We start from the raw sequence: 23,826 nt of genomic DNA, 5'->3' as shown, positions 1-23,826 counted from the left end.
AAACAATTTACATCCAGAGCTCACTGTTCTAAAGCAGAAACCAATACAGATTGGTTTGTTCAGAAACAGTGTTTTTTTTTCTAATTTTGAATAACGCTAAGGTGTCATTCAGACGTAAAAGTTTATATAGATTAGGGATTCCCAAATATCCTCTGTATTCTTTGCTTGGTGTCGCAATTCGCACATTTATTTTATTTCGGGAGTTTTTTTGACAAGTTTTACCAAAAGAAAACTATTATTTATTAGTTTATACAGTGAGACATTTTTTTAAATTCACTACTACAATAGCAGGTATTCAGTTCAATGTAGGTTTTGCTCGTGCCGCTTGGGAGAAAAGCAATATTTTATAAATTTTTTTATACTATAGTGTGCTTCATAGTTTTTTTGTGCAGCCAAACTTTATATTGAATTTTTCCATGAGAGTAACCTGATAAACTTATTATTCTGTTATTAATTATTATTATTCTGTTATTAATCGCATTAATCTTATTATTTTCTGTCGTTTGATTATTTCGAGAATAAATCCACAGAATTATGCAAATGAGGCAAGACGCGTGTCTGATGCTACGTAAGAGAAAGGCTTTTGCATAACAAGGGTCATTGATGTCAAAATGAACAAACTGAAGGCACATTCATCAATGAAAAAGGACTAATAATGGCACGGAAATTGTGAATACTAGCGCATAAGGTTTACATGATCGCAGTTTCAGACAAATTCGGAATTTCAAAAATTCCAGAAAATGTTTGAATTTAAAAGTGGACACAACACAGACTTTTGGCTATATATTGCAGTCATATAAAAGAATAATACTCGCAATGTGTGTTAGCGTGATACCTTTTTAATTTAAAAAAAATCAACGAATTTCTATAAATTAATGTAAATTGACTGAAGTTATAGATTATTTTCGTTCACAGTGACAAGATTAAGCGTTTTCTCTGACATGCAAGGACAGAGAGAGATTTTCCGACCGCGTTTTAATATCGATAAATTCCTTGCGAAGGTGATTCGGAACATTATCGCAACATTATCGCAACATTATCGCAATTCCTAATTACTTGGTATCGCATCTGTGAATGTATTACTCACATTGCAGCTATAAAGGCAATTTCAGGAAATGTTCCATATGCGGAAACACCAAAGTACTAAAAACGCCATTAGTTCGACGTTATCAATGCATAATGTATAACATGCGACACGAATGGAAACGAAATCAATTTTAATCGACTTACGAAGGGGATTGTTTTTTTTTTTTTACTGATACAGGAAAAAAATTATTTTAAATTTTTGTCGGCAGACGACGCTGCACAAATGCAAATCACTGGAAGTATTCACAAATCAGAATACTATAAATTGCAGGGTATGAGATTAACAGCACATTTCTAAATTTTTCTGTTACTGGCGCTTACATAAGGTTTTTTGTAAATGTGTGGTTGACATTGGTGGATAAAGCACTATTGGCGAATGAAGTTGTTTCACCGAAGCCATGAACCACCTGCTGAAGCTTTACGAACGTTTCGGAAACAGAAGATATTGAAGAAAGGTAAGGAGTCCAATTTCTCTTGCCGGACATGCACGTAGTGTCCTCTATGAACAAAAATTTGAACTATTTCCCCCCCCTATACCAAAAGATTGTTTCTCGCTTGCATGATAGTGGAGCTTATAATAACGAAGGTTACAGGAAATTTTCTTCTTGGAAGTTTTTTTCCTGCTTGTTAGAGCAAATTATTTGTCCGTTATTATTTCAAATTGTTCTCCTGTCCGCAAGTAGAAAAAAAAGCTTGAAGAACACTATTGTAGAGATCACACACAAGAAGTGCGAGGAAAGTTCCGCTAGAAAAACTCCTAAAGGAAAAAAGAAGTAACAAAAACGACGTTTTTTTTGTGTCTACAAAGACACCAACCACGTAACAAGTTTCGTGCCTACGAGCCATCAGGTCTCAGACGAGACGAAAAATGTCGCGATTTACGACATTCCTGGACTGTTGTTGTAGCCATTACTTGTGTGATGGACTGTATTCTGTTTCCTATTTTTTCTTTCTCTCTTCCATACTGCTTGTCAGTGAATAGAGCAAGATTTATAGAAGGCAGTCACGTTGCTAGCCATTTTCAAAAGTGAGATAAACCAAGGACATTCGTCAAGAAGAATGTGTGATAGCCGTATGGCGGCGTTCCGATCGATTTATTCCTCCCGTAAATCCTATTTCAGACACGATTCGTAAAATATGAATTTTGACATCGAAGCATAGGGCTGTATTTTTGTTATTTCCATTTCGGAGGAGGAGGTGTGCAAGAAGTAACATGCTGTTGTGAATTCCGAAAACGCGCAGATGTAGTCGACGCCGGTTTTCCGAATCATGAAAAATGTTATCATACGGGTACTGCTATCACCTTCGTAAAGTAAGAAACGGACTAATAAATAATAACATGGGGAAAAATTCGTTTGTAATGATTATGACTTCGGTTTATGTTATCGGTTCCTTGAAATTCATAACAGAAACCGGAGAACTGCTCTCAGTTTTCAAAATGAACGTCATGTCTTTACTGTTTGTTGTTCTAAATATGGTTTTGAGTTGGGACCTATTGATTCATACACACATTCATAACATAAATGAGATGCTGTATAAACTGTAATTGTTAGACTTCATCGCGACAATTTGTAACTGTGATCTATTTCATTCATTATCCTTAATGCGTGAAGCCAATTGTGTTGCAGAATTGAAATCAAAAGCTGTGATGCAACACGTAAATCTTCCGAAACTTGGACGAGTAGTTGTATGAATTTTCTCTTCGGTAGATTGCGCATCTGTGGTAGCAGAGGTCGTTTGTTTCTCTGTAGAAGTAAGAGAGTCTGTTGAGGAAGATTCACCAGTTTCTTGTTCGGTCGCATCAGTTTCGGTTTTAGTCGGCGATGTCACTCTCTGAATTAGAACTGGAAAAAAAAAAAATCTCAAAAAATTGTAGGGAACGAATCAATATCATAACAAGCAGTGTTACCAGAGAATATAAATTGTTGAGGAGTAATCCACTCTCCTCTCCAAAATTTTAAGAGGTATTTTCGTAAAAATAGAGTATTTCTTTTAAATTTCATTATCAGTGCGAAATAACTAATAAATGAAAATTAAATTTGAGCGAGTATTTTCACTCCTCATGGAAATTCGTGGCATTAAAATACAGTTTAGAGAGAGAGAGAGATGCGTGACTCCCACATCTAGAGGCATATCTGCGAATACTGATAAACGTGGGGAAAAAATTTGTTTATAGCGATCAGGATTCCGGTTTATGTTATCATTTTTTTTAATGTTTTGAAGCTAATGTTGTGGACTAGACTCGTCTTTCCTCCATATGTAACCGTCATAAACCTTCAAGACTATGTAGGAGACCAGAACATTTTTATTAAACAGTTTTGTTGATAAAAATTTGCATACGCAGTTCACAATGTCCTAATCGGGCTCTTATATTGTAACGTATCCATGCCCCCCCCCCCCGGCGTAAAAGTCCGAAGTCGTCATCACTTTAAAAACAAAAATTTTTATCTTTCGTTGTTTATCGTCGGCAATCGGCAACGGTGGTCGTGTTGAGGCGATCAAGGCCGATCGTGATGTTGCCGAGTTTGCGATACGTAAATGAAATGACCTTGAAGCCGATTGGCTTGTCTAGAATAAATGGGGGAATTGTGGGAGGAGTCCTGCTGTTGGTTGGCTTGGGGCTTCCCGGCCTGGGGCGGGAGGTTTGCCGGTCTTGGAAGTCGGATTTTCCACAGTGGCCCACGTCTCCTGAGACGAACCAGCTTATATTCCCCTAGGGGGGGGGGACAGAGCGGGGCCCACGGTTTGTCTTCGGGGGTTGTCTAGACACCAGCGGCCGGGAATCGCATCGCGAGGATCCGTACTCGAACCCCACTGTCACCGCAATGGTGGTAGGCTGAAGTGGGTTTCCTGTGGCTCCCAACTTCGAGGAACAAATGCGAGCCGACCTCCCCATTAAAAAGTCTCGCCACAGAGAGCAATAGTTCTACAACGATAAATCATTCAATCCTTATACTTCACTCATAGTTAGAAAAATTGGTGGTAGATGGCAGCATTACACAGAAACCAACTTCACGCCAGGTTTCACTACACGTACACGCACATTCCCGCATGTACTAATTCGTTAGAGGTTCCGCAGAGGAATATGGACGAGGTGCATGTGTGGTTTAGTAGTAGTCCCAACATGAAATAATTATTTTATCATTACGTTGAACCTTCAACGGTAAAAACATTCAGTCATTGCGCTTTACTCATAGTTCGAAAAATAGAACCTCGTCACCTGGAGTTCCTCACGAGGAACTCCAGGTGACGAGGTCCGCCCCTCCCCGCGTATATATCTGATTTCAATATGCGTTAGGAGGGGGAGTCCAAGATTTGCTGACTTTTGCTGAAACGGAGGGGGGGGGGAATGGCTGAACATCTGCTGACGTAATACTTGAACGGCCATTCACATCTCATCAAGAGCGGATACAGGCTCCTCGAACGGGGCGAGGGGGGTTGAATCACCGAAAGTGTATTATGAGCGGAGAGAGAAATTCCCATAGGGTAAATAATGAATTTTTTTTTTTACTTATACGGGGGGGGGGGAGTGACCGCCGCCACCATCGCCCTCCGCCTGCGCATCTCAATGAAGCAATAGTCACGACTCTATGTTGGCTGAATATAGTCCGTTGGAAAATTTTAGACGTCGCTACAGTATAATATTTCTCCCCTTTATTCTCTGCCGAGAAAACAAGCAATGAACGTACATCGTATGATACGATGCACAGCATTTACCAAAGTGGTGAAAGTCCGAAATGTATCAGTTTACAAGCGTTTTTCGGCCTTTTACCGTAACATATATCTATATAAATTATATATAAAATATATATATATATATATATATATATTAAATAAATAAATAAATATGTAAAACCATCGAAACAAGCTACACTAGACATGGTTATGGCGATATTGTCATGATACAGAGCCCTCTGTGATTTATTATATTTAAAAAATAGTATATATATATATAAATATAAATATAAATAAATATATATATATATATATATATATAAATATATATAAATAAACTTTAACGTTGAGACACTGCAACTGCAACTTGTAGCAGTGTGACAGCTCCGGCCCTCTTTGTGGTCTTGACTTGACTTTATTATTCATCATCTAAGGCTATTCCCTGTAGTGAAGATGTCTCTTTCTGGTGAAACACGATAAGCGATGAGGACGGCTTTGACGGTCAAGGTGATAAGTGATGAGAAATACGCATGCCATTTTCCATTATAATTTTGAAGGAAATACGGGCACGAAATCTCCAGTTCTCGCCAACGGCGCAAATTTTTGCCAAAAAAAATTGAAAATTGTTCGCCAAAAAATTTGACGAACCATCGCCAAATACTTCTATGACCAAAAAGTTGCCAACTGTCACAAAGAAGCAACTAATTGTCCGCGCGGACGCTAGCCCTGTGAAGTTATTCCAGCGTGTAACCGTTCTAACAGTAGTAACAAACGGGATAATGGCACACTTTACTAATACTGAGTGAGAGCCTTTTATTCACTGTGACGCAGATTTGCATATGGCTTCTTCTCCTTCTTCCCCAGGTTACACACACATGCACCTCGTACACATTCCTCTGAGGAATTTCTAATGAATCGGCACATGCCGGAATGTGTGGTCCCTAATGTATTTTGTTTCTGTCGCAATTGTCAAAATATTGATTGAATTGGTTTAAATATGAACCTTACCGAAAATTCGAAAATGCTATACATTGAACCAATGAAACCTCTCTTGACGGTCACGTTACCTCCCTTAACGGCCCGCGGCACATTTACAGATCATTTAAGTGGCACGCAGTACATTTACAGATCATTTAAGTGGCACGCAGTACATTTAAAGATCATTAAAATTACCCAAAGCATATTTACAGATCACCAAAATGAACCGAAGCATACTTACCGTTCACTAAAATGACCCGAGAAGCACATATACGGATCATTCAAGTGAGCTGCAGTGCAGTTTCACATCACTTAAGCGGCCCACGACACATTTACAGATAACGTAAGTGACTCGCGGCACTGTTTTAGCCATTTTTGACCTACTCCCATCCCCCCCCCCCCTTGTCAGCAAAATTTCGTCATCAGCTCTGCCCCTTTGTATCGTAACTCATATTTCCATAAAGGGTGGTTGATGACGTAAGCATTATCCAAACCGCCCTCCGCCTTGTCATTAAAAGTCAGCAAATCGGAAACCCTCTCCCCCCCATCGATGATGACGTAATACTTGAACGGCCCCTAAGTGGCCCGCTGTACTTTTTCAAATCCCCCGGCCCACAGTCCCCTAATGATTGAGAACTCATGATTTAAGTGATCTGTAAATGTTCCTGTCGGTCAAACAAGTGATCTGTGAATGTTAATTATTATTACATAATTATGTGGGGGGGGGTGGTCTGTTTTATCAACATGAACACAGTTTTATCTGCATTTAGCTCTACTCCACTGTCCTCACACCAGTCTTCGACCTAATAGAGTAGTGCCTGTGAGTTGCCAAGAGAGCTTCAGTCAGTCAGCTTCTGTCAGTGCTTATGATCACCGAATCCCTGTCAGATTGGTGGCGCTGTATGTTATGCTGCGTAAGACATATTTCTCTCAGATGACGTGTAAAGAAAAGTTAACTGTGGTGGCGAATGCTTTACCAATAACCGGCCGATCAGCGTTGATTTTTAGTTCTTGATGAAGGGCTGTTGCGGCGGCCGTTGTCTGTTGATGGGTGTCGGAGCGATTATTGCTCGTGAAGAGACGTTGGAACTGTTTTCTTAATTCTGATTGGGACACCTGAAATAATTCGTGGTCGATGGAGGAGAAGGATTCGGATGGTCCATCATAGTAATCATAGATGAGAGAGAGTGGGGAGGGAACTGTTCAGTTTTGGCCAAGTGCCGCAAAATTCGTATGGCACATTTCTGCGAGCGGAAGTCAGGAGATGAGGCGTCAAAATATTGATATGATTCATATTTTTTTAGGAATAAAAAACATTCAGTTTTCATCATCATTTTCCTGAATAATCAGTCTCAACATGCTATAATATTTTTTTCCATTTCGCACCCCCCTCTAAAATGCTCTCCCGCACCTCCGATTGGGAACCACTGGTCTAAACCCCAAATCTATTTCCAACAAAGTTAATCCAAATGTATTTTTCATGAAAACTGGCGTCCAAGATATCTCACATCGTTCAGGTTTTTGACTTCTTATTTCTTAAATTCAATGGTAAGGGTGTCGCAGTTTATTACTCGTATACACAGTATTTCTTTGAGCGTTGTACGTAGTATCAATGCATCGTTATCCATGTTGGCCAGCTTAACTTTCATGAGATATTTCTAGTCCGAAGAACTCTTTCCTCAGTTGCAATCCTAAAAGAGAGCTTATATATATATATAATCTCACACACAAATATAATCCCAAAAATTATTTTCAGACTTACGTCCACGAAACTCAGGCTCGAATGTCCATGTCTCCATGTTCCAAGATCGTAAGGAAAACCAAATCTTGTTCGTTCTGTATTTCTCAATGAGCTAAAATCCTATAAGTTATGACTTTCATATGGATTTTCGGAGTTTCCGAGATTAGTTTAAATTCAGGCATGTCCGGAGGAAAAAGGTACGTAAGGATATAAAAAGATATATAACGATGAAAAAGTACTCCCATGATGCAAAAATCCCGTTTCAGTTGCGAAATGGATGTAAGGAAATCCTGAAGACCAATCTGAATCAGTTATTGAGTCAGTTTTCTTAAATCAATCTGATTCAGCTATGATATATCGATCTAATTCATGTACCATGGTTGTGTATCCACTGTGAGAATATGAACAAAGAACGCGTTTAATTCGATGAATAAGGGGGGAAATTGGCAAATAGTTGCATAAAATAACGGAAAACGCCTCTTTCTCCGATTTCTGAAATCAAATATTCCAACTAATATTGAACTTAGAAACGTGTTTGTTGGCGTCAAGTGAGACTTTTTAGTTGGGTTCTTGAAGATAGGGTGTTTGTATATGAAAAGTTAGTTGTTTTTGTTTTTATATTTTAATAGCTATACAACGTTAGGGATGAGGGTGAAAAGGTAATCTTTGTACCTACATTCTTTTATACTGTTTTACTCTTTCATTTGTGTTTTTTCCTTCATTTTTCCTAACGTGCGGTTAGGTTAGGACAAGGTTAGTGTATTTACTGGCGATTTGTCAAATAGCGAGCATCCGAATTTCTTGCCAATTCGCTTGTAAGCGAAGAAGTAAAAAAGTGATTTGCGCACAAATCTCATTTTCTGTCAAGTTTTTCCAATTGGGAATCTCGGTTCGGTTACGCGGAAGGGGAAAAAACTACCAAAAACAATTTAATTACAAACTTTGATTTCAAACCTAAATTTAGGCAATAAAATTTACATAATGTAATACATCAAATTCGAGTCAAAAAGTCGTTTGAAATGCGGGCATTTGCAGGAACGATTTGTCTCAGGTATGCGTGCAATACAAATAAGATATTAGTTATTCTTTAATTGTGCACTACACGAAAGACCTGTTTCCTTAATGTCCTGATCAGCTGTTGTTTTTTTGGCTTCCCTGCTCTTAATGTCGTCGACTGGTCCATTCCACGGCTGGACATCAGCTGGACCAAAAAACTGAAAGACGGCCGAACTTGAAAGAGCCACCGCCATGTTTATGAGAAACACGTTTCGCCATTCCGACAATAATTGCTGTAAATGAATATTTTGACATTAGAAAAAGAATTGCATCGATGTTTCAAAACACACGAATGAAGATTCGATTTTTCGAATTTGATAACGCTGAAAAAAAAAGTCACAGATTTGAGCAGCGCCACTATGTCTGATTCAGTGACACTTGCGTACACTATTCACAGCAGTAAAATTGACAATTTTTCGCTGAATCTATAATCAACTAGACGAAAGCAAACCAGAAGTATTTTCACGTATTGTAGAAAAAATTTACCCTAGTTGTTAATTTGCTTTTTTTTTTCTGTTCGAACCGGAGCATGCAGACGACAGAGTAGGTGATGCCAAGGCCATGTGCTGTATAGCTGCCTTTAGCTGATGCGCCACGCTAGGAAAACACAAACGCGTAGCGTGATTATGTAACACGTTTCTGCAAGCGCGAAATGGTCTAATTCGGTTCACGCGGCGCAAGAACGCTCTAGGAAAACCCGGCTTAAGAAAACGCGGTATTTTGTGTTGTTTTCTTTCCCTTCTTTTCAAACCGGAGCATGCAGACGACACATTTCTATTTCGTCAGAGTAGCCGATGCCAGAGGCCATATACTATATAGCCGCCTTGATCTGATGCGCCCCGCTGAAGAAGCACAAACGCGTAGCGTGATTACGTAACACGTTGCTGCCGATGCGAAATTATACACTTACGGCCGTATTCACCGTCCAGGTTCAGAACGCGATCCAGGTTCTAAACCGCGTTTCACCTCAAAATTGGTATTCACCACCCCTGAATCGAGATCCACGGACCAGCTTTCAGAGCCTGAAACTGAACCTCCGATATCGGCGATCCAGCAGGGTGGATCGAGTTTCAGCGCATGCGCAGTGAACATTATCGTCGCTGCAAACACAAACATCGACATAGTAATGTTTTTACGATGACCCGGAATGAAATAGGGAATTTAGAATAATTTATTAATTATAAGGTGATGAGTGACCGCGTTTAGGTATTAAATATATGTTAAGTAATTATCCCCGATCAATGAAAGCTTTCAACTACTTCTTGAAGCCATCAACAAGTGACGAAAGGTGGTGAGTAATGATACTTTTCTATGATTTCCTTCAAATCTGAACTTCATTCGCTAACAAAATGATCATTATCAAATAATGATTATTTAATAATATGAGTAATATACTAATGTATTGATATTAATGACAAATTCGTCTTTATGGTACCTGAAACAGGGTCGTAGCGGGCAGGGCCGTCTTAAGAACACCATGGGCCCCCGGGCCAAGTGGCTTTTCTGAGGACCTACCAGGTAAATTACAGAAAATTTCAACCAAATCTCATTTTTGTGAGGCCCCCGGGCCGTGCTCGGGTAGGCCCATCCGTTAAGACAGCACTGGTAGTGGGCTCTCTCGATGCAGACTTTTTTCTTGAGTGGGGGCCGCTGAAAGTATTATTATGTAAAATAAAGTGTACATTTTTGTGAGGCCCCCCCATTCTCTCAGCCCTTGGGAAGTACTCCGGTTGCCCCAGCTTATTTACGGTCCTGACCTAAAGGTTAAAATGGCAGGGTATAGTGTCACGCTTTTGAAGTTTTTTCCCTCTCTGAAAATAATGTATCATTGGTCTGAAAAGAAGTCATGAATATCTCTCTTGAATTGCAGGAATAGTCACTTGTATACAGTGTATACAAAAAATTTTTTTCCCTAACCAGGACCATCTTAAGAGCATGATGGGCCCCCCCGGGGACGAGAAATTTTTCTGTGGTCCTACCTGGTAAATTCTAGAAAATTTCAACCAGATCTCATTTTTGTGGGGCCTTTTTTTCTCTTGAGGAGCCTCGTACATTAAGAACTCGCAAAATGTACTAGGCAAAAGCGATCATTACAGTAGTGCATTTTAATTCCTAAACAATACAATATTCACCAACACTCTAAAATATAGATTTGTGTATGAAATGTTTCGTCTCTAATATGAAAATATTTATATTAATGCCAAGCAAAATATGTTGCCTTTTTTTAGCTTTTACCTCTTGGCAAGAATATATTTATTTGATACTTTGCTGATATTTTGCTGCTGTGTGTAAACATGACATTTTCCTCATATTCAGTCGATCTCGCTTATAACATTCCCATGTATAATATTTTCCTGCTTAGTACTCGAATTAATTTTTATTAAGATTTCCTGTTTAAAGCATTTTCCCCGCTTACATTTTTCATGGTAATTTTTTGAAAAAAAAACCTTTATAAGCAGAATCCACAGTATTTGCACAAATGAAAACACGTGCACAACAAAAAATATTTTCTGTGATGCACTCTCATTATCCAAAATCATATAATTATCAGCTCATTTCATTCTATTCGTGCATCAATATTTTGCGTTCATTCGTTTATTATTTACAGTTAAACCTCACTACAATGATACTTGATATAAAAATAAATCCCTATACATCAATATTTTGAAAGTCTTGTTTGGAAATTCCTATAGTATAATTAAAAATAAAAATAGTATAATTATAAATCAAAAACTGCTGCCACTCGATTAGAGATGAGAATATTAATATGAGAAATAACTTGAGAATAATTCTTATTTTTTATAAGAATATTCCCCAGTAATTTATAAAAGTAGTCTTTCCAGAGTATATTCTCTAGGATATTATATATAATTATATTATAAATAACTGGAGAATATTCTTATTAAGAATAATAAGAATATTCTCAAGTTATTTACAATAGTAGTCTTTACAGAGTCCTTCGTTACAATATTCTCAAGAATTTTACATCTCTAATCTTAATACAACAGCAATCCCTCTACAATGATATTTTTTCTTGATTTGCAGAATATCATTTTATTGAGATTTTAGTGTGTGATCATACCTTTCGTGCTCAAAACACCAATTCAAAAATTCATGAAATTACTTTTTGGAACCTTATTTATGTGCAGTTCATGCCTGCATTGGGCAATGATTGAGTGAAATTTATAATATTTAAGTAATCTATCATTACATAACTAGTACCACGTGATTGCTGATTACATGCGCTTTATTCGTATTATGCAGTATGATTTCACTGTATTTGAAACCACAACACATGAGTATGATTTGCTTCATTCTTTAGGGAAATTTTTTTTCATGAAAACTATGTTTTTAATTTTTCAGATGAAACAAGTATTTGGGAGCAAAAGTAGGGTAAAAACACATCTATGATAAAATGTGGCCACTGAAGACGAGCTGACTCAATCACGGAAGAAAATCTCAATATTTATTTACAATGTTTGTGTGTGTGTTATACGTACCATTATTTTTTTAGCAATCTCAAATACTTCCATATAAATATGAATAAATTATTTTTGATAATTGATTTGTCGTTATTTCTTAAGTGAGGAAAATGTTAGCTTTTTTTTTACGTAGTTTGAATTTGTGCCTTAATTATGTTCAAGTTACAGTGTAAATTTTGAAAGTAACGAATTACTAGATTGTGATTATCATGTAATTACGGTATATATTTGAAAAAAAAAATCCAGATTTAACTACCAATCCTGCTAGTAAAAAGAGAGATGGAAAATGATTTTGTTGATGAATAATGACATTGAATCTATCAATATATGTCAAGTTTTTTTTTAATTTTTAGTCTTGGCTATTAGTTTACCCTTTAGTTAAACATGATTCAAAGGCATTTTACACATTTAAAAAAAAAATTGTCCATACACTAATGCTTGTATTGACTGTCAGATTTGAAACTTTGTTTACAGAGTTTTTATTTTTAAGAATCTTTCAGCTTCAAGGACGTCCTTTCAACTTATATTTAATAATATAATGAACTGTTTTGAACTGAATCTAACTTTTTATGTAAGCTAATCAAAAAAACTAGTACACATGTTGGAACAGTTTTTTGTTGAAAAGAAAACCGTTGGGTTTAGCATTTTATACATTGAGAGGGGGCACATCTTGTGTGTAGGAAGGATTGCATACAACTATCATACAAGTTTCAACAAATTACAAAAAATCAGTCTCAGATATTAACTTATTTGGCTAATAGGAAATATAGCTATTAATGTTCAGTAATTTAATATTCAATGTGCATCACAAGAATTACTATTAACACTAGTGCTAATTACTATTAGCATAAAAAAAAATTTTTGGAAATCAAATTCACTGAATTTTGTACTTTTTCATTTTAATGTGTATCTAAAAAATTGATTTCAGGTACAAAACAATCATAATTTAAAAAATATTCAGATAAAATTATTTTTTGAAAAATTTGCAAATTTATTAGTATTTTTTAAAATATAAATTTTACACAATTGCGACCGTCCTTTTTTCCTTCATTTCATTCACGATTTATAAAATTTGTATGTGCTGATACATTTTTTCTTCAAAGCAATGAAAAGCGCATAAGCTGATTGTACTTGCGATAAATCAAATCAATTTATTCATTTACAGCATTCATCTAATCTGAGAATATTAGCAATTCCGTAGCGAAATGAAAAACCATCATTATAGATATAGCGGAAGTAGGAAAGAAAACCGTAGCTGGAATGAAATGGAATTTCCATTAAAAAGGGGATGATAAAACCATATTTTGCTTATGGAAAAAAAATTGTTGAAAAACGTAAACACAAGAATCCAACCATTGAGTTTTCTACTTCATTAGAAGATCAAAAACCCTTCATCCAATCAGCGTCGGATCTACTCTCGCCAAGCTAATATACGCCAAATACTCGCCAACTGAACCGAGTTTCACTTGATACGCACTCGAGACTCACTGGTGAATGCCAAATTCGTTCTAAAACTGAAACGGGTTTCAACTGATCCGCGTTTCAGGACCGTGAGTGGTGAATACGGCCGTTATACAGTTTGGTTCACACACGGCGTATAAAACCTATTCCTAGGAAACCCCGGTTTTAGGTCATAAAAATCCTAATCGACGTCTCACGTTTAGCGCCATAAAAATCCGAATCGACGTTTCATGTTTAGCACCATAAAAATCCGAATCGACGTTTCATGTTTAGCGCCATAAAAATCCGAATCGACGTTTCATGTTTAGCGCCATAAAAATCCGAATCGACGTTTCATGTTTGGCGCCATAAAAATCCGAATCGACATTTCATATGTGGGTCATAAAAATCCGAATCGAAGTCTCACGTTTAGCGCCATAAAAATCCGAATCGACGTTTCATGTTTAGCGCCATAAAAATCCGAATTGACGTTTCATGTTTAGCGCCATAAAAATCCGAATCGACATTTCATCTGTGAGTCATATAAATCCGAATCGACATTTCAACTTCGAGTCATAAAAATCCAAATCGACGTTTCATGTTTGGCGCCATAAAAATCCGAATCGACATTTCATATGTGGGTCATACAAATCCGAATCGACATTTCATATGTGGGTCATACAAATCCGAATCGACATTTCATCTGTGAGTCATATAAATCCGAATCGACATTTCAACTTCGAGTCATAAAAATCCGAATCGACGTTTCACTTTCAGCGTCATAAAAATCCGAATCGGCGATTCCCATTTTATATCATAAAAATCCGAATCGACGTTTCACATTTATCGTCATAAAAATCCGAATCGACATTTCATCTTTGAGTCATATAAATCCGAATCAACATTTCAACTTCGAGTCATAAAAATCCGAATCGACGTTTCACTTTCAGCGTCATAAAAATCCGAATCGACGATTCCCATTTTATATCATAAAAATCCGAATCGGCGTTTCACATTTACGGCCGTATTCACCAACACAGTTTCAACTGCAATCGCAGGTGGAAGGATTGAAGATCGAAACGGGTTGGTTAAATAAAGGATTTTAACCAATCCGTGTCGATCGCTGATCGTTTAACCTGCGATTGCAGTTGAAACTGTGTTGGTGAATACGGCCGTTAGCGTCATAAAAGTCCGAATCAACATTTCAACTTCGAGTCATAAAAATCCGAATCGACGTTTCCCTTTCAGCGTCATAAAAGTCCGAATCGACATTTCCCATCCAATGTCATAAAAATCCGAATTGACGTTTCACGTTAAAGCCGGGTTTTCCTAGGAATAATTTGTTGCGCAGCGTGAACCGAATTGGACTATTTCGCGCCGACAGAAACGTGTTGCATAATCACGCTACGCGTTTGTGTTTTCCTAGCGAGGCGCTTCAGATCAGGGCGGCTATATAAAGTATATGGCTTTGGAATCAGCTACTCTGTAGTCTGCATGCTCCGGTTTGAAGGGAAGGAAAAGAAAACACACAAGAGTGAAGAGAATATCGGCAAAACCGCGGCGCACGACGCATTTGACTCCTCCAGAAGCAGTCGGCCAATCACGCCCGACGTAAAGCGCTGTCGGGAGGCGTATTGCGCTCTGTTTTCCACTTGCATAAGTCCACGGAATTATGCAAACGAGGCAAGACGCGTGTTTGACGCTATGTAAGAGAAAAAAAGCTTTTGCATAATACAAGTCAATGATGCCAAATGAACAATCTGAAAGCATTCATCAATGATAAATGACTAATGATTGCATGGAAATTGTGCATAGGGTTTGCACGATCGAAATTTCAGACCAATTCGTCGTCGTCTTGTTTCTGAAAGTCCAGAAAAAATGTTTAAACTTGAAAGTAGACACTTTTGGCTATATATTGCAGTCATATAAAAGAATAATACTCGCAATCTGTTAGCGCGATACTTTTATAATTGAAAAAAATCAACGAATTTCTATAAATTAATGTAAATTGACTGAAGGTATAGATTATTTTCGTTCGCAGTGTGACAAGATTAAGCGATTTCTCTGACATATGTAAGGACAGAGAGAGAGATTCCGACCGCGTTTTAATATCGATAAATTCCTTCCCAAGGTAATTCGGAACATTATCGCAACATTTCGGAATTCCTAATTACTTGTTATCGTATCTGCGAATGCGTTGCTCACATTGCAGCTAGAAACGCAATTTCAGGAAATGTGTTTTCATATGCGGAAACACCAAAGTGCTGAAAACGGCATTAGTTTGACGTCATCAATGTATAATAACATGTAACACGAATGGAAACGAAATCAAGGTTAATCGTGAAGCTCATAGTAATAATCACTGTTTTGTGAGTAAGTGTAAATGATTATCATTTGTCCCATTTCAAATTATCAAATATGCATTAAAATGAGGCAAATGAGAAAGAAAGAGAAATAACACAGTAAAACCCCTCTTTTAACGGACACGCCTGTTTTAAGCCCAAATAAAAATATCCTGGCAAAAGCCTATTTAAATTATGTACTTTGAATCCCTGCTTAACGGTCACCCTCAGATACGGTCAGGGACAAAATTTTCATATCATTCGTTCCAATACTAAACCCCTCTCCGGACACCAATAGTATCATTTTTTGTTTGAATTATGCTCACTAGATGGCAGCAAAAATTTGAATATATATTTAATCGACTTTTTTATATATTTGTCTACTTTTGAATGAAATTTTGGTTTAAGATTCGCTAATGTTTCGTACCTCTGATATCCGTTTAGAATCTGAATTCATGTTTTTCTGATTGTGCTCCGATATTTTACATTATTCCACGCTGTTGAATATGGCCATTAAACAGAGTAGTCATCAACTCACCCAAAAAAAATTATGTCTCAAATACAGCGAAAACGTAAAATTGGCGTCAGTGCTATTACAAATGAATTCAATGCACTGATTAAATACATTTTCCTGTAAACGCAATGACCGAAAGTCTCATTGGATTGTCTCTCATCTTGAAATACATTTTGAAGGAGTTGAAATAATCAGCAAAACCCACCAAACTGTGAGTAATCAGATTTCCAAAAAGTAAATTTTGTATATGGTATCTCTTGTAATTATTATTTAGTATCTATGCGGTAATTTTATGTTCTTTGGTCTCATTTTACGCATTTCTTATTATCCGAATTTCATTCATATCCAAATAAAGAACCATACAATTAAAACACTCTCTCTGATACGGTCACCCCTTCTTTTAGGACAATTTATTTTTCTTCCCGCGGGTGTCTGCAAAAGAGGGGATTACTGAATATTTTAATGTCGTTTCACCTCATTCTTAGTCACTCTTCACGTGTTGGAAGTTGAAAATTTATAAATTCGGCATCAAAAAATTATGACCCTTAAAAAGAAACATTTTTTCACACACACAAAAGAAAGGAAATGTATCGTTTGCAGGAAACATTCAGTTGTTAGCTGTGTGACTACAGTGAAACCTCGCACTAACGGACACTTTTCTGATCCCTGTTTCCTTGGAATAGGGATTTAATGTATTTCACTCCCCATTAGCGGACACGCAAAATACTCTTAATACTCAAAATACTCTTAATATTCCTCCCAACCCCCCCACAAACTCTAACTTACATATCAATCGAGAATTTATTGTATTCAACGATGATTATGTGTAATCCCGAGCTCGTATTGGTAAATATCGTTAAAGAAACAAAAACAATGATTCCATCGTGTAAGTGAGGATTAAACATATGTGCATACGCTACAATCCCACTGAAACGAACCGTGCCCCGTAAATTGAAAATATTGAAACGAATTCGAAGTATTTAAATTAAAATCTCATAAATTTATGGAAGTAAATGATTATGAAACACGGATAATCCACTTCGTAAAACAGGGAGGAACTTCTGATTTGCCCATTCATTTGACATGGAAGAATGCCAAACTTTTGATGGGGGAAAATCAGTCCTTCATCTCATATTTCCCATCAAGGTTCAACGAATGCGGATTCCCCCTTTCAAACCAGAAACCACCCTATAATTTAATGGGATGTTAATTTTACACTCGGTAATTCAATTCCAATTTCAATTTACATTGGGGGTATTACACGGGGAGTTTATAATGAACTCGCGCGGTCCTTTACCAGGACACAACAACTCCTTGGGAAACTGAAAAAGCCTAATAACTGGCGACCATTGTGTTATATTTCCCCTCACAATATGAAAACCAGAAGAAGACTTCGTGCTTAGTCGCTCTCCTGGTTCCTACAAATTTTCTGGCGGTGGTGGGAAAATACACGGATTCTGGATAGCCTTGGCCCCTCCACCTCTTCGAGAATTCCCATGTTGAGGAGCTGCCACCCCAGCCCCTCCTCGCCGACAATTTTCATGCCATTTTATCCCTTCCGCGCGTAGGGTTTTGACACGAGTTTCTCGACCCACCTCATCGACCATATCACTAAAAATACCCAACTGATATGGTCTCCCTCCCTAAGTCGAGAATTTTGTTTTTGTTTCCGAGCCAATTGAAGCCTTGAAGTCGAATGCACGGATATGGTTAGGAAATCTCTATTTATGCTCTTTGACAAGAATGACTTCGACTGTTAGAACAGTTGGCCACTGTTTTTTTTTTAAATTTTCATTGCGTTTTTTTTTTTTGTCATTTCACTAACACTGTATTCGCAACAGATCGTGGTGAATAATCTATATTGTTGGCATTTATTTCCGTTTGGGACGCCCGAAAGTGGGGACAGGCACGGATCCAGTTCGATGTGACAGAAAAGGGCGGATTATGTAAGTTCGTTTGATAGTTTCGTATTTTACGGGACAGAATACGGGACAGATGAATACGAAAAGGATTTGCTGATTTAGACTGGATTGGCATATACCATTTTTTCAATGTAAGGTTCTCACTTGAATCTTTTGTGTTGCTGAGTTATATTTTGAATTTTAATAATACGTACTACAATTTTTCTCAGTTTATGTCATATACTGATTTTTTAGGAAAATATGTAATCTTCTAGTTCGTGATAGCATATGTGTTGCAGTACATATAAAATATATGTTAATATCTAATACTGTAAGTTATAATGCATAAAATCGACTGAAATATAACTTGTATTACAGTGTTCTTTGATCTCGTGTAAAGTTAGCTGTGATTGACGGACTGATTTGCTTCGTATATTTCAGCTGACCTGATGTGTGTATAGGATTTTTTTTTTCTTTTGCTCCTCTTTTTATGTTGAAAGATTAAATGATTGTCTGACTCATATGATGATATGTGAATGTATATATACAGTGTGATAATTACAATGTAAAATATAATACTTAAGTGAAGTAATTATTATAAATCCCAGGGACACTAAATTGATGCTCGCGAGTTGTTAATGGTTGCTCAAAATAAATGCTCCCTTCGGGGAACCCCGTGTGGCGAACTATGTTTGCCGGGCCGGGGGTTAGTATCTCTTTTACGGGACAGACAAATTTTCCCACATTACTCGGCTCTTAGGTAGGGTGGTCGTTCTATCGCCTACGTTCTTCAGCTACGAAGGAAACGGGGGCAGATATCTTCAGCTGCGAATGGAACGGAGGTAGACATCTCCAAATTCCGATTGTGGGTTAAAGTAGACACCCTCAGCTATCAGAAAATTCGCAATTTTACTAATTTTCACGAATTTGAATTACTAATTATTTAATTAATTAGAATCGTAATAAGCATCAGGATAGTTGTGAGTAATAAATGACAAGCGTCCAAATTTATAAAAATCAGGAAATTCGCATTGTTCTCCGATTAAGTACTCGGATCTGTGGAAGCTGTGCTTATACTATTTAAACATAGTTTTATGCAACGAGAACCGTAATAAACATTAGTTATATGCTGTTTGTGTCGCAGTTTATTAGCAGCAAACGCAATTTGTAAAACTATCGAAACACAAGCTGCACACTAGACATGGAAAATCGAATGTTAGTATCTGTACGTGTTCTCTGTTGATTACATCTTCATGCAAAAAACTGTTTTTAGACATTATCGACCCGGACAATATGATCATGATCAATTTTTTTGATAATCAGGAAATTAACATTTATGTTGAATTTCAAAATGAATCCCTCGACTTCTCTCTCAGCAACACTCGAGTCGTTCGGTTACAAAACTCGCCCGTGGCGATAAACCTGAGTTGTGCTCAGTTTGAAAGAAAGCCTGTCTAGCCTGTAGGGAAATCCGGCACAAGTGCATGTATTGATACTTTTCTACCAGAAACACTTTTCGCGGGCTTGATGGAACCCCATTGGCGGGCCTCATTTGGCCTACGAGCCAGAGGTTCTGCATCGCTGCATTAAACGCAGACTGATGTTTCCTTTAAGCCAACGCCATAAATAGCAGTACGAACGTTTCGGAAACAGAAGATATTAAAGAAAGGTCCGGGGTCCAATTTCTCTTGCCGGACATGCGCGTAGCGTCCTCAATGGGCAAAAATTCGAACTATTTTTTCCCCCTATACCGAAAGATTGTTTCTCGCTTGCATGATAGTGGAGCTTATAATAACGAAGATTATAGGAAGTTTTCTTCTTGAAATTTTTTTTTCCTGCTTGTTAGAGCAAATTATTTCTTCGATTAAGTGCCAGTCTGCGAAATTGTTGTCCTGTCCACAAGTAAAAAAATAAAGCTTGAAGGACACTGGTGTAGAGATCACACAAGAAGTCTGAGTAAAGTTCCGCTAGAAAAACTCCTAAAGGAATAGAAGTAACAAAAACGACGTATTTTTGTGTCCACAAAGACACCAACCACGTAACAAGTTTCGTGCCTACGAGCCATCAGGTCTCAGACGAGACGAAAAATGTCGCGATTTACGACATTCCTGGACTTGAGGTACGTTGTTGTTGTTGTTGGAGCCATTACTTGTATGATGGACTGTATTCTGTTTCCTATTTTCTCCCCCTCTCTTCCATACTGCTTGTCAGTGAATAGAACAAGATTTATAGAAGGCAGTCACGTTGCTAGCCATTTTCAAAAGTGAGATAAACCAAGGACATTCGTCAAGAAGAATGTGTGATAGCCGTATGGCATTCCGATCGATTTATTCCTCCCGTAAATCCTATTTGAGGCACGATTCGTAAAACATGAATTTTGACATCGAAGCATAGGGCTGTATTTTTGTTATTTCCATTTCGGAGGAGGAGGTGTGCAAGTAGTATCATGCTGTTGTGAATTCCGAAAACGCGCAGATGTAGTCGACGCCGGTTTTTTGAATCATGAAAAATGTTATCATACGGGTACTGCTATCACCTTCGTAAAGTAACAAACGGACTAATAAATAATAACATGGGAAAAAATTCGTTTGTAATGATTATGAATTCGGTTTCTGTTATCAGTTCCTTGAAATTGATAACAGAAACCGGAGAACTGCTTTCAGTTTTCAAAATGAAGGTCATGTCTTTACTGTTTGTTGTTCTAAATATGGTTTTGAGTTGGGGGGCCTATTGGTTCATACTCACATTCATAACATAAATTTGATGCTGTAAAAATTGTATAAACTGTAATTGTTAGACTTTATCGCGACAATTTGTAACTGTGATCTATTTCATTCATTATGCTGTTATGTTGAATTGTCAAAATTCATCATAACATTACATTAACTTAATCTTAAAATAGTTTTAATGGTAGAGAAAAGAAAAGATTATTATATTGAATAGATTTTTGTCTTATGTTTTATTTGTACAGTGGCATAATTAATCATTTGATTATACCGATATTTAATTGTATATATTATGGTGCATATAATAATAATAATAGTGGAAAGCAAAATCTATTCAATAAAAAGTTTAGGCCTTAAGATACAGTGGTACACGGTACTGCTGCCTTGGGGCCCCAGATGAGAAACACGGGTCGAATTACAAAGGGTTGTAAGAGAGTGAAAGAGATGGTCATCGAGCCATATAAGGTAATGTTTGTTTTTCAGGGGGTGTGATTAAGGGTCCTTGGCGAGAAGAATTTCTCCGAAGGTCTTGACGGTCCCCTTAAGTTTTCCCCTTTTTTCTGTTGTACCTCGATTCCCCCTCTCTCTCCCTTCTTCGCCAACGGTAAATTAAAACGCCGAATAGTTCCCTTCAGGACCTGTACTCAGTACAAATTCATATAGTTTTGGATCGCCAAGGGGCCTTTTTAACATACCCTCTGGGAAAATTCGCTCGCAGTCTCGGGAGATGATTTCTATCAAGTTTTTTCGAGAATTCTACGCTACTGTCGGAGGAGAGTTTTTTTTTTTGCTCTCGCTTGTAATTGAAGCTTGCGCGAGTTATATATGTTCGTTCGCTGGTGATTTGAATTTACTATGTGCCTCGAGTATTCACGACTCCTGTGTTCTCGAGTAAATTGCGTGCGTCTACCGCTATGTGCTAATCAATGTGTGTACAATCGTTAAGATTGTACGAAAGAGCAGAAATCATATGGATGGAGGGTCTGGATCAATGGTCATTCCAGCAATTACTATGATAGAGGACGGCTTCGCCTTCCAAAAGGCCGATAGTAGCCAGCTAGCGATAGTAGCCAGTCGGTGAGTGCCCCTACCAACCTGTTCCTGAGAGGTGCTCTTAACAACAGGAGTGCTCCTACGAACCTGCTCCTGAAAGGTGTTTCTAACAACAGGAAGGATTCCTAGCCGCCAGTGACCTGCAGAATATGCGGGAAAATAAATTCCGTCTTCATTATGGACAAACCTCCATGTTCACCTTTTCGAGCGTCAACCGTAGTTTGCATAAATAGACAGAACGATAATATGTAAGTTTTTTTTATTTAAATCATTGTAAAGCGATGTTGTTTTTTTTTTGTCTCGGAAAATCTAACCTTCATTTGGTAGATGTTTGCATTTATCTGTATAACCTTTTTAATTGTTAAAAGGTAGCTACCTACACCATTATTTTCTATTGTTAAAAATTAAATATCTTCTTTTCCTTAAAATTTGACTCTGATTTACTTGCTCATGAAAGTGTTGTGTTGTTTTCTTTCATCTTATGGATTGCTAAACCCCTTGTCTTGATCCTGCAATATTTATTCGAACCTGGGTGAATGGATCCCAATTTTGAATCAAAGAAAAATATAAATCAAAGAAGAAAGGATCAAGACAATGCTTGAAGTTGCGTGAAGTTTATTGTATTGCAGAATTAAAATCTCTCAAATGCTGTGATGCAACACGTAAATCTTCCGAAACTTCTGAATTAGAACTTAATCAATATCATAACAAGCAGTGTTACCAGAGAATATAAACTGTTGAGGAGTAATCCACTCTCCTCTCAAAAATTTTAAGAGGTATTTTCGTAAAAATAGAGTATTTCTTTTAAATTTCATTATCAGTGCGAAATAACTAATAAGTAAAAATTAAATTTGAGCGAGTAGTTTCACTCCTCATGGAAATTCGTGGCATTAAAATACAGTTTAGAGAGAGAGAGATGCGTGACTCTCACATCTAGAGGCGTATCTGCGAATACTGATAAACGTGGGAAAAAAATTTGTTTATAGCGATCAGGATTACGGTTTATGTTATCTTTTTTTTTAATGTTTTGAAGCTAAGGTTGTGGAGCAGACTCGTCTTTCCTCCATATGTAACCGTTATAAACCTGCAAGACTATGTAGGAGACCAGAACACTTTTATTAAACAGTGTTGTTTATAAAAATTTGCATACGCAGTTCACAATGTCCTAATAGGGCTCTTATATTGCAACGTATCCATGCCCCCCCCACCTCCTCCTGCGTAAAAGTCCGAAGTCGGCATCACTTTAAAAATATCAATGTTTATCTTTTGTTGTTTATCGTCGGCAATCGGCAACGGTGGTCAAGGTCGATCGTGATGTTGCCGGTTTGCGATGTGTAAATGAAATGACCTGGTGGTAGAGACGAGCAGATCATTTAAGTGGTACGCAGTACATTTACAGATCACTAAATGACCCGAAGAGCATTTACAGATCAATTATTAACCCGCAGTGCAGTTTCGCATCCCTTAGGCAGCCCGCGACACATTTACAGATCACATAATTGACGCGTAGTGCAGTTTCACATCACTTGAGTGGCCCCCACCACAGTGACAGATCACTTAAGCGGCCCACGACACATTTTAAAATCACTTAAGTTACACGCGGCTCTGTTCGGGATCATAAAAGTGGCCCGCTGTACTTTTTCAAACCCATTAAGTGGCCCGCAATCCCCTAAAGGTTGACTTATACCGGTCTATAATGATAGCGAAATAAATTTTAAAAGGTTACAAGACGCGATATAACACTCATTTGCAGTTGGATATTATGAGGGGGAAAATGATGAAGGCGAACTATAGATGGTATGACGAAAAAGCATTATGATATCATGTGGAAA

Source organism: Pholcus phalangioides, unplaced genomic scaffold, assembly GCF_987345545.1.
Source record: "Pholcus phalangioides strain wild (caught in Gottingen) unplaced genomic scaffold, Ppha-v1.0 ptg000043l_1, whole genome shotgun sequence".
Taxonomy (NCBI): domain Eukaryota; kingdom Metazoa; phylum Arthropoda; class Arachnida; order Araneae; family Pholcidae; genus Pholcus; species Pholcus phalangioides.
The sequence above is the reverse complement of the archived record's forward strand: the minus strand, read 5'-3'. Positions refer to the sequence as shown.